The following is a 12,533-nucleotide window of genomic DNA, read 5'->3' as shown; positions in this document are numbered from 1 at the left end:
GAGATCTCATATTTAATTCATGAAGAAAGTTTTCTATGCAATCAAAGAAAAGAATTTGATCATAATTTTATAAAAGTTCAAAAAAGAGAGAAGAAGAACAAAATGATGGAAAGATTCAATGAATCTGACTTAACTCTAAAACCTACAGTGATGTCTAAGTGGAAAAAAATCATAATTACCTATTTAAGGAAGTATAAGAGATGTTTTCTAAGGTTGATTCATTGTTGATAAGTGATCTTAAAGAGATCTTGTGAAGAAAAGGGTAGAAAAGGAGAAGTGAAGAGATAATTACCAAAGTTTGATTACTTGAAGGGATGCCAAGAAGATTAGTGATAAAGATGTTAATGGAGTCTAGTCAATGAACCAATAGATGAGAGAACATAGATCTAAATTTACAAAGTGAGTTATGTTTTATAGATCAAACCTAGTTGTTACATTCCAACCATTGTGGCAGTCAAAATCCTTAATCAAGGTTGAACTAATAGTCATTTTGTTAATCCTTTAATCAAGGTGACATTATAATGGAAGGATCCAAATTCATATAACAAGGCCATTCCTAATAGGGTGATCAAATCTTTTAACATGGTCAAATTTAAAAGTGTGTTTTGTAATCATTAACAAGGTTGTCTGTTAACTGGTCTCACTGTAGAAGAGTGAGAAAGTGGTAACATGTTATGTGGTGGTTTTTTCCAAATTAGGTTTCCATGTTAGATCTTGGTGTCATTTACTTTTGTGATTATTTCTTTATGTATGCTATTTTTATAGTTGTTTATTTTACCATTAGTCAGAACACATATACTAAACAAAGAGTTAAAGAATGTTAAATTCTTGATAAGTTGATATATTAGCCAAGCTATTTAATGGGATAATTTGAAGTTGTTAAAAGTTGAATCGGTAGATATGGAGCTAAGGACAATTGATCAACCCCCCCCCCCCCCCCTCTCTTAATTGTTCTAATCATTCTACTCATTGGTATTAGAACATTGGTGCTTGTAAGGAAAGTTTGAAGGGACTTATAGCTAAATATCAAGTTATAGAAGAGAGAGATATACAAGCTAAACAAAGTGAACTTCCTAGCATGACAACACTTGAAGAGATTGCACTTATCTAGTATTAGAGATTCTACATCATGCTACTTGGACAATGAGTACATTGAGGTACCTACACCTATTCTCATTGAACACATATAACAAAATTAGGAGCATGAAAATGATAATAAAACTTTTAGAAGTCCTAAGTTATGTTGAATTTGATGATGTAAAAAAATGAACTAGTACAAATAAAATGTGGGATAAGCTAGAAAAAATCCATGGAGGAGAATAAAATCTTTTAAGGGCTAAGATAGAAAGCTTGAGAGGCAAACTTGATGATATGAGAATGATAGAAGGTGAGACTATTGCACAATATTGTGACCAAGTCAAAGAGGTGGGAAATTCTATCAGATGAGTTAGAGGAGACATAGCTAATGAGATTGTGATAAGGTATTGAGGAATTTTCTTCCTATCTATGCAAATAGAGTATTTTCAATTCAATAACTATTATGTACACTTGGTAATGATTTGACCTTGGAGATTCTAGTTAGTAGACTCACTACATTTGAACTGTCAAATTTTGATAATGATTTCCCTTCTAGTGTTGGTTATGCTTTAAAGGCTCAACTAGCCCTTGATGGATCTAGAAGAAAGAAAAAGAGTAAATATGTGGAAAGTGACAGTGAGTGAGATAATGACCTTTATGAACTTGAATCATTATTGGCTAGAAGGCTACCAAGAGGAAATGAAAAATACAAAGGTAAGCTCCCTATTTTTTTTTACATGAAACAAAGTTGGTCATATTGTTGCAAGATGTCCTAAAAAGGATGAGAAGGATGAAAGGAATGACTTCAAATATAGAGGAAGGAGGGATAATAGAGATGACTAAGGTAATAAGGGATACAATGATAAAGGTAAGAAATCTTGATACATTGCTAAAGATGATGGTTTTGATAATGATTCTAATGATCATGATGAAGAAGTTGTTTATGTCACAATGAAAGACAATTCTAATGAAGATGAGAAAATTGAATGACTTCACATTTGAGTAAGAATGATAAATGGATAATTGATATTTTTTCTCACATCATATGACTAGTGATATAATTAAGTTTGAGAAGTTAGAACATTGCAATGGAAGTAATGTTAAGTTTATAAATTATGCACCATGTTATGTAAAAGGTAAAGAATCAATTATGTTGAATGATAACATAAAATGTGACAATACATATTGGGTTGATGGACTAAAGTATAATTTTTCAAGTATGGCATAGTTGAATAATGCATACTATCGAGTTGAATTACAAAATAAGAGGGTAAATATCTATGCTACTATTGATGAACTAATTGGAAGGAAAGAGAGAAAAAGAGGTAAGTTGTTCTATCTAGACCTATTTAAACATACATGCTTGTTTGCACAAGTTGAGGATGTTTGGTTATGGCATAAGAAACTACATCATGTGAACTTTTATAATTTGGTAAGAATTAGTAAGATGAAAAGAGTTAGAAGGTTACCAATATTAAGAAAGCTTGATAAGATGATGTGCAAACAATATCAAATGGGTACAATGACAAAGTCTAGTTTCAAGGGAAAGAACTATTGTTCTGATGATACTTTGGAACTAGTTAATACTAATTTATGTGGTCCTATTGGAGTGCAAATCTATTATGGTGACAAATTTTTTATTCTATTTCTTGATGAATTTTCTAGAGATATGACTATAATATTCCGTAAAGAAAAATATGATGCATTTCAAATGTTTAAGTGGTATTTCACTAGAGTTGTAAAAGAAAAAGGAAAGAGTCTGAAGTGCTTGAGATAAAAAGAAGAAGGTGAATTCATATAAGATGAGTTCAACATATTTTGCAATGAAAAAAGAATCAAGAGGCAAATGAGTACACCTAAGACTCCACCAAAAAATAGTATAGATGAGAGTAGGAATATATCAATCATGGACCATGCAAGAACATTGATGATGGATAAGAATGTTTCACAAAATCACTAGAGAAAAGTTGTAAATATTATAGTCTTTACTCTAAACCAAGTTCAAGTTGAGAAAGGTACAAAAAATAAATTTTTGAACTTTGGTATGGCTATGCATCTAATGTGAAATATTTCAATTTTTTTGGAAGCAAGTGTTATAGGAAAACTAGATGCAAAAAGTGATGAAGGTCTATTTCTAGGATATTCTATTAAAAGAAAGGCTTATAAGTGTTTAAATTCTTACACTAATAGAATTGTTGAAAGTGAAAATCTTAGAGTTGATGAATTTGTAGAAAATAATGAAAAAGAATGCAAGAAAGAACCTAAAGACTATAGGAAAATTCTCCATGTCTATGAAAGTGAACCTAACACCTTACCTAACCTAGAAAAGGTGGCTACCAAGATGCAATAACTAGGCACTACCAAGGTTTAGTAGAAGAGCTCTACCAAGCATCAACAAACTACCAAGAATTAGGCTATAGTAGTCAAGTAACAAAAATACACTGTCAACCATCCAATAGAGGAATCCAAGTTGCAGGAGAACACACTAGATACAAAAGAACAAGAAAAACCTAGTGAACCACAACAAGAAAAAAGAGGACCCAAACTTGTCTTGGAAAAGTATATGAGAATGCATCATACACCAGATCAAATCATTGGAGACAAAGATTCTAGATTCATGATAAGAAGAAGACTAAAGAATGACATATGTTTATTATATGAGTTTGAACCAAAGTTAGTTAAAGATTCTTTGGAGAATGAAAACTAGATAGGAGTAATGAATAGAGGAACTGATCAAATAGAGAAGAACAAGACTTGGGCATTAGCACCCAAACCAAAAGATCACAATATGATAGGAACTAACTGGGTTTTTAGAAATGAGTTGAATGAGAAGAAGTCATGAAGAAAAAGGAAAGACTAGTTTTTAAGGGATATGTATAAGAATAAGTAGTTGACTATGTTGAGGATTTTGCCTCGTTGCAAGGTTGGAAGGAGTGAGAACTTTGCTTGCATATGATTCTTACAAAGGATTCAAAGTATTTAAAATGGATTTTTAGTCTACATTTCTAAATAGAATCTTAGAAGAAGAAGTCTACATTGAACAACTTGGAGGATTTATTGATCCAACCAAGAGGAATATGGTATGTAAGTTACACAAAGCATGATATGATTTGAAAAAAGTCCCTAGAGCATGGTATAAAATGTTACACAATTATTTGGTAAAAATCAATTTAAAAAAGAACTAATAGCAATAGCAATCTATACCTAAAAAGTGAATCTAAAAGTAAGATATTTCTAGTTGAAATATTTTTTGATGATATCATATTTAGAGGAAAATATTTAATTTTTTAAGCCATTTTCCAATTAAATGAAGAAAGAATTTGAGATGTCAATGTTTGGAGAGATAAAATTATTTGTTGGATTACAAGCCTATCAAATGAAAAGTGGTATATAAATCACATAATAAAAGTATATCAAAGAGATATTAAATACTTTTGAAATGGAAGACTCAAGACTAGTTGGAACACCTATGGCAACTAGTTATAAATTGTCAAAGAATGATGATTCTTCTAAGGTGAATCAAATATTATACAAGCCAATGATTGGAAAGATGTAATATTTTGTATATAGAAGAACTAATATTGCATTAGCATTTTGAATTGTTACTAGATTCTCTTCTAATCCTAGAGAAAATTATATGATAGCAGTGAAACAGATATTGAGATATCTGAAAGGAACATAAGACTATGGATTATGGTACAAGAAAAATGATATGTTTGAGTTAAAGGTTTGTGCTAATGCAAATTTGTTTTGAAATGTTGATGATAGAAAGAGTAGAAGTGGAGACACTTTCTTTCTAGGTGAGAGATTGATTTTTTAGACAAGAAAAAAGAAATATTGTATTTCATAGTCCACAAAAGAGGTTGAGTGTGTTGTTGTAGTGGTCAATTATTCAAGCATTGTGTGGATTAGGCAATTGTTGAAAGGTGTGAAGGAAGAAGTTACTGAACCTTTTGTGATTTATTGTGATGACACAAGTTTTATAAATATATCAAAGACTCATGTGATGAACACAAAGACTAAACATATTGAGATCAAGTATCATTACTTGAGAGAGCTAGTACAAGACAAAGAAGTGAGATTAGAATATGTAAATACAAAATAAAATGAGGGAGAAGTTATGTAGTTACTATGAGTTGATATCATGATTTGAGGGAGACATATGCTGCAAGATGTGTTCTCATCCAAAGATTAACAAAATAATTTATTAGTAAAAGGGAGTAGTATGTTGGGACTCAAAATTGAAGCCTGATTTTGAGTACCATTTTAACTTTTGAGCCAAATTAAGGCCCTATAAGCACTTTTCAAGTGCATGTGTGCTCGGTTGTCATTTTGAGGCATATGAAGTGTTTCATGTTTCTAATACCTTGCATTCAGTATATTCATGTGTTTTATGATGATAAATTTCAATTCCAAGTCATTCCATGAAGTTTCATTTTGAGCATTGTTCAAATCTACATTTTTGCCTAAGTGTCAAACAACGATAAGAAGCCTAGTTTGCAATTCAATATCTTGCACCCAGTAATTTTTCATGACTCTTTTCTTTGGAATTTTTTAGTATGCATATCAAAGAACCTATGTTTCATATTTCAAGTCATTTTTATATGTTTTGATTAGTTTTTGAATCCCTCAAAATTTGTTGTTTATTGTTGTCATGCTGATGCGTATTTCTCAAAATTCTAGAAAGCCCTATTTGACTAGTTATAACTTTGATACAATTGACCAAATTGAGAAAATTCATTTTTCATTGCATTATAAGTGTTAGGTGCATGTTATGTTTTAGTTTTGATCCTATGAAAAATTCATTTGACTATTTTTCAAGCACAATTCCAGATGTGATTTATGAAGTTTTACTAGTGTAAAAAAGTACAGATTGATCGGTAGCCCTATTTCAAGATGTCACAAATTTGAGTCAATGATATATGGGACAAAGTGAATTGTATCACTATTTTCTAATCTAAAAATAATTTAAGTGTTCCAATTTCCAAGTCTTGACACTTTCCCAGGTCCATTCCATTTGTGAAAATTACTATTCTACCAATGTTCCCAGTTCTACAAATCCAAGTACTTAACTTTGAACACTTGCCAAATTCGCCTAGTTATTTATCATGAGCCCAAATCATAGATTTGTACTCTTCTCTTAAAAATAAACTAATTTCCTAGTTTTCATGCCCCCAAGTGTCCATTTGACCTATTTTCTAAGCCAAATCTAAATGCACTTTTTTATTTTCTGACATGTTTGTTTGTAGGTAGTTTCAAGTGAGCAATTTTGATAGTCATTATTTTTTACCTAAATCTTGTCATGAAATGAAATATGAAAAGGTAAAAGAATGTGGAACAAAGATTCAAATGCTTATTTTTGGTGCCCAGTTGTTTGTTTCAGTCAAATTTTAAAGCCAATCTCAGAGGCTTCTGGGTAGAAAATCATAGTTTGCAGAAAGTGATAAAACGAGTTTTAAATGATGCAATAATAATTGAATTTAAATATAATTAGTGCCAAGTGATTGATTGGTTAGTTTAAAGGGTTAGATATTTCAATTTGATTTTAGCGAGACCCACTTTGGGGTCTGACTAGTTCCATCACATTGATAGGACATCACATGTGCTAGTTATGCCTAAGGAAGTTATGATTTTTAATCTTTGAAGTGGCTGTCATTATACATATTACATTTTAAATCGAATGGATGTGTGAGGGTATACACATAGTAAAAAGGGAGACTATAAAATTTTAATCATTGTAAGGTCTCAATAAGCACACATCATCTTTGAAGTAAAACAAATGGATTGTTTGAAATGTTCTTTACTAAATAGGTTATGGTGGAGAGATTTTTCATTAAAACCTATGCCATTAATGAATGAGTGAGTGCATGACTGAGATATTGAATGTTTTGTAAAGTGAGTGATGGATGAGCTATCAACATGTCACATCACCTATAGGAATGGGGCTTAAACTTACTGACTAGTCTACCTTATGTAGCAAAGAAGTAAACATTAGTGACCATTTGAGAGAGGAATTTTTCATCTTGACCGAGCATTAAAGTGGTGGAAAAGCACAAGTTAAAGAAAACAATTGACAAATCTTTTTCACAAATCTAAGGCTCATTGCAATCTTACCAAACCTGCTAGTTACCCACTTTTCATTCTTCTAAATATGACATAAGGGTTGGGAGAATCCGATGTTCCGATGAGATATTGTTAATGCAATGTATGAGAAGTTGCAACCAAATAGTGGATGTAGATGAATATGCAACCAATATGAACTAGAGTCCCTTAGATCAGTGTGTATCAATAAAAAATGAACATTTTTTTACAGTTTGATTTCTTGCATGTGTAGCAAATAGCATACACATAGCCCATATGTTTTAGTGTTTATATTATGAGAACAACAATAAAAATAGTTGCAAGGATTAATAAAATATGTGTCTTTAGCAGTATTAGATAATGCTATGCAATCATTGTTTATGAATTTGACCATATTGAGACTTGATTATATGCATGAATCTTTTCACTTACACAATCGAGCCCTTTCCTTTTATATCTAAAATTGAAGAAAGGAAAGGATATTTGCAGCAAATATGAATGACACATTTAGGATAAAACCCTAATGAGGAACTTCAATTTTAGTTTGAAGAAACTAAATCACAATGACCCCATAAAGAAGATAGTAGCTACATGATGAATCCATGTGCATTGACAAGATGTTTGAAGATGTTTCTCATGGTCATATCTAATGGCAACAAGCCACAATCAGATAGAATGGTTAGTGAGAAGTTTGATTTTGCTAATGGGAGATGCTCTCCTTTTACTAGACATGGGGTTCTCTTATTATCAAGGAAACTAGCATGAATAGTGCATGCAATGGAAAATGTGTTTATGCTTGCTCTTGTGTGTTTGTTTTAAACATGACAAATCTAGTATAGTTAGCTTTGGATGATAGAGATGCAAGACCCTTTTCCGCATGGAGTTTGGGGAGAGGCGCGTTATATTCTATAAAAGATATGCCTATAACCATAGGAGAACAAAGAACCCATGCATAGTTTCCTTCAAGTTTGTATAAAGCCGTTGACTTGAGAAGTTTGAGAAAAAAAACACACTGCATTTGTTGTTCTTAAGCTTGATCATTGTGTGTTCACCTTGTTTGTGAGAAGCGTGTACTATCTGAAGATGATGACCTTCTTTTGAGAGTGCTTATAAAGAGAAGTATTTGAATCTGAGAGAAGGTGTAAGGAATAGGAAGAGGCTATGGAAAGAGCTACTCAAGAAGCAACTTTAGAGAAAAAGTGGTGCCAAGAAAAGCTATAGCATTGCATATGGAGCCTAAGAAAGGGTCTGATGTCACATAGGTTGAAGGCCCAAAGAAACTAATAGAGTTGCTGGAATTTTTTCAGAGGGTAATTGAAGAAATCAAAATTGTTCTTATTGAAGCCTATATTTTCTTTTAATCCCACATTTCTTATGAGGGAGTTTTTTCAAAGTCTTTTTTACACCTAGGCACCTAATATTGACTTTTCTAAAAGGTGAGAGCATTTTGGGAAGACCAAAGCTCACACATGGGGCCCACAATGAGTTCTAGGCAATAGATGGAAAAATTTTGATCAACAAATATGTTGATATGATGATGACATGGCAGCTCAAGATCTAATGGTAGATTTCCATGTGGCACACATTTTCAGTCATGGCATGCAAAATGAGATGATTAGTTGGTAGAACAAGACACATGGCATGATGTCACTATGTCACTAGTGATGTGGCAATTGTTGACTAGGATAATGACATAGCAATAGGCTGCCATGTGGCTGAGGTGATGAGGTTGAAATGATGACTTGGCACAAATTACGAGGTGGTGACATGGATTGAGGTGCCATGTTTCACGATATTGCTGTCATGATGATGTGGTAAGATGGATGACAAGGATAGTGACATAGAAAAAAACACAACACATGGGTAGTAGATGATGAGGTGGCATTTGTATGATGTATACACTAGATTGTTGCCACATTGAAAAAAATTAATGGATTTCACTATGTTGCCATGGGAAGATGCACATTGGTTAAACCATGGCAACATGGTTGAACCAATCAGAGGATGCCATGTGGTGGTGGGACTAGTGAAATGTGGTAGTTTGAGGACCAATAAAGTGGCACCATGTGTCACTTGGGTGGTGAAGGTGCTATTAGGGCATGTGATTCAACAGGGACTAGACAATCAGACTGTGAGATGTGTCACAAGTTAGTCAAACTATTTGACTAGGATGAAGGAAAAAGATGGAAATTTCAAGTATTTTAAATTTTCATTTTTAAAAGTTTTCCTCAAGAATCAACATATAAGGGTCATTTAGATTTAATGATATTATATTATAAAGTTTTAACTTTAGTACAAAGTTATTTTTTTGCAAAAAGGGGCAGAACTAAGAATCGATCATGAACTTGAACTTCTAATGGATGCCTTGGCTATGCCCTTTTAGGCCAATATATGACTATCATATATAAATGGAAAGGTCTCAAAATGAGATTTCTAGATTTTCTATTTATTTTTTCAGAGGAAGAAGTATGTGTTAGATATTTTGGGGTTTTGTCCCAAGTGCTTTTTTAACTACATTCTGGGATGGTAGTTCAAACTTATTTTTTGATGAAATGGTGAAATGGATGTGCACCAAAGTTAATGGAGAATGTAGTTGGTGATGTGTTTTTACATCCAACTCAGTTTAGTAAAGGATTTATCATCATTTAGATGCATATTTGATATTTTTATTAGAGCAAGGGTTTCTCATCATTTGGAGGAGATAATTTCATGTTTGTTATACACAATGATGAGATTCCATTCAAATTTCAATTGTACAGAGAAGAGAGAGGATTTTTAGTAATATGGGATGAAGATTCTAGTGGACATGTGTCACATTCCAAATTAGATCTAGATTCTTCTTCCTTCTTTATATCTTTCTCTTTTCTCTCATTGTAAGGTTGGTTCCAGATTATTTGGAAGTTGTTCCATTGCTATGATACCACCTAGGTGGCTTCCATTCTTTTGGAAAGTTTTCATAGCTGTGATTCCACCATTTTTCAATATATTTACGTATGTATGAACAACATTTAATGGATTTTTATGTATAGTTCTGATCTATTTAGGTATTTTATGAGTTAATTGCATGCATCTTGAATGTATTTTTTTCAAAGAAATGAATAAAAGAACAACAAACTTCTTAGTTTCAGTTTGATTCTTTTCTCTTATCTCTATTGTCTACAATGTTTTTGTGGCTTAGGAACAAAGATCTTAAACCCCAGTTGCAACTCCTTAAAGTTGTATGTCTCAATATATTTTGTTGTTGGAACAAAGGAGTCAAGTAAATTCTTGATATATTTGATAGGGTTGTAGGTTTCATGAGAAGGATATTTGATGAGGCATTTATGAAAGAGGAAAAATCCATAGATTTCATTGAATGAGAATCAAAATGAAACTAAGAGAGGAAAAACACAGAGGGAGCTAATAGTACAAGTTCAGAGAAGACATAATTATTATCTTTTGGATTGCATGGTAATAGAGGTGTTTTCCATCAATGCCAAAGAGGAAGATTGTTAGAAACTAAAACTTGAAAGATTATTATATCATCATTGATGTCAAACCCACTGGTGAGACATTTTCAAACCTATTAGAGAGACAATTACTATAAGTATAGAGTTCCATATCTATTGATTGATGAAGAGGATTAAAAAGAAGAGATGGCAAGGTGAGCTAATGATGTTATTGAGAAAGAGAAGTTAAGTATCATGCAATTTCAATTGGGCAGTTGATAAGTTACTCATTAAAACAAAAACATGATATTTCTTTCACAACATAAAGATCCTCTTTTAAGTTACTTAAAAAGTAAGTTTAAAATATAAATTTTGAAGGGGTTCTCATCCTTTAGCTAGGTTTTTTAAAAATAAAATCTTTTAAGGTATTTTCATGTATTTTTTCTCAAGTAATCCAAACACAAAAACCCTAGCTAAAACTAGACATGATGAAGACAACCTATTACCACTAAGATTTTTGCAACCAATTAAAAATGATGCCAACACCCTTATCACCAAATTTACAAGAGAGGACTCTTCTTAAAATATTGTAGTCAATAGAAATGTGGATAAGAAAGAGTAGAGAATCCCCTAAGGTTGAAACTACTTTTGACACATTGATTGTTCAACCTATGTTATCAAGAAGTGCAAGCATTAGTGGAGACTATGCTAGCAACAACCAAACAAGAGTGGAAGAAGAAAATAAGATTGAGGAAGGGATTTCTCTACTTATGAAGTGAGAACCTAAAGGTAAAAAATCCTTAAATGTTGGACTTGTAATGAATATGGTCATTATTACTCAAGTGTCCTAAGAGAGTAAGAAGGACTATAAATCACCTCAAATCAAGAAACCTAAGGAATGTGCTCTTTCAAATGATGAGGAGGAACCTACTGGAAACTATAATTGGAACAATTTTTATCTCGTCATTCATGTCAAACCTTGAGGAGAGACATCTACTAACAATGTAGAGTTCCATATCTACTGACTAATGAAGATAATCTAAAAAGAGGAGATAGAAAGGTGAGCTAGTGATGTTGTTGACAAAGAGAAGTTAAGTATTATAGAATTCAATTGGGCACTTGATAAGCTAGTCATTGAGAAGATAATATGTTTTTTAATCATTAGATGAAGAAAATAAGACAATTGAAATAAAAATAAGTTGATTAAAACTCTAATCTTGGCTAAGTACCAATGTTTGTCAGTCAATGAAAGAGCTAAAACAAAAGATTAAGGAACATGAGAAGAAGTTGAAAAAACCATATAAGATGAGTGATAGTTATTGCCAAGAAATTTGATGAAGGAAATCTTAGTAGGGATTGAGTTTAGTAATGGTCAAGTGAACCAATAATACAAAGTTAGAAAAATAATGTATGTTGAGCTATACAATGGTGGCCAAGTAGAAGGAACTTAGTGATTATCAAGTGACAAAAAAGTTATAGCTTTTCAATAATCAAGTTTAAGATCAACAAAGTTAAATTTATTGGATTAGTCAAGGTGCATGGATGATAAGGATTGATGAGATCTCATATTTAATTCATGAAGAAAGTTTTCTATGCAATCAAAGAAAAGAATTTGATCATAATTTTATAAAAGTTCAAAAAAGAGAGAAGAAGAACAAAATGATGGAAAGATTCAATGAATCTGACTTAACTCTAAAACCTACAGTGATGTCTAAGTGGAAAAAAATCATAATTACCTATTTAAGGAAGTATAAGAGATGTTTTCTAAGGTTGATTCATTGTTGATAAGTGATCTTAAAGAGATCTTGTGAAGAAAAGGGTAGAAAAGGAGAAGTGAAGAGATAATTACCAAAGTTTGATTACTTGAAGGGATGCCAAGAAGATTAGTGATAAAGATGTTAATGGAGTCTAGTCAATGAACCAATAGATGAGAGAACATAGATCTAA

Source organism: Cupressus sempervirens, chromosome 3, assembly GCF_028749045.1.
Source record: "Cupressus sempervirens isolate cs-2001-9-10 chromosome 3, ASM2874904v1, whole genome shotgun sequence".
Taxonomy (NCBI): Eukaryota; Viridiplantae; Streptophyta; class Pinopsida; order Cupressales; family Cupressaceae; genus Cupressus; species Cupressus sempervirens.
Note: the sequence above shows the minus strand (reverse complement) of the source record.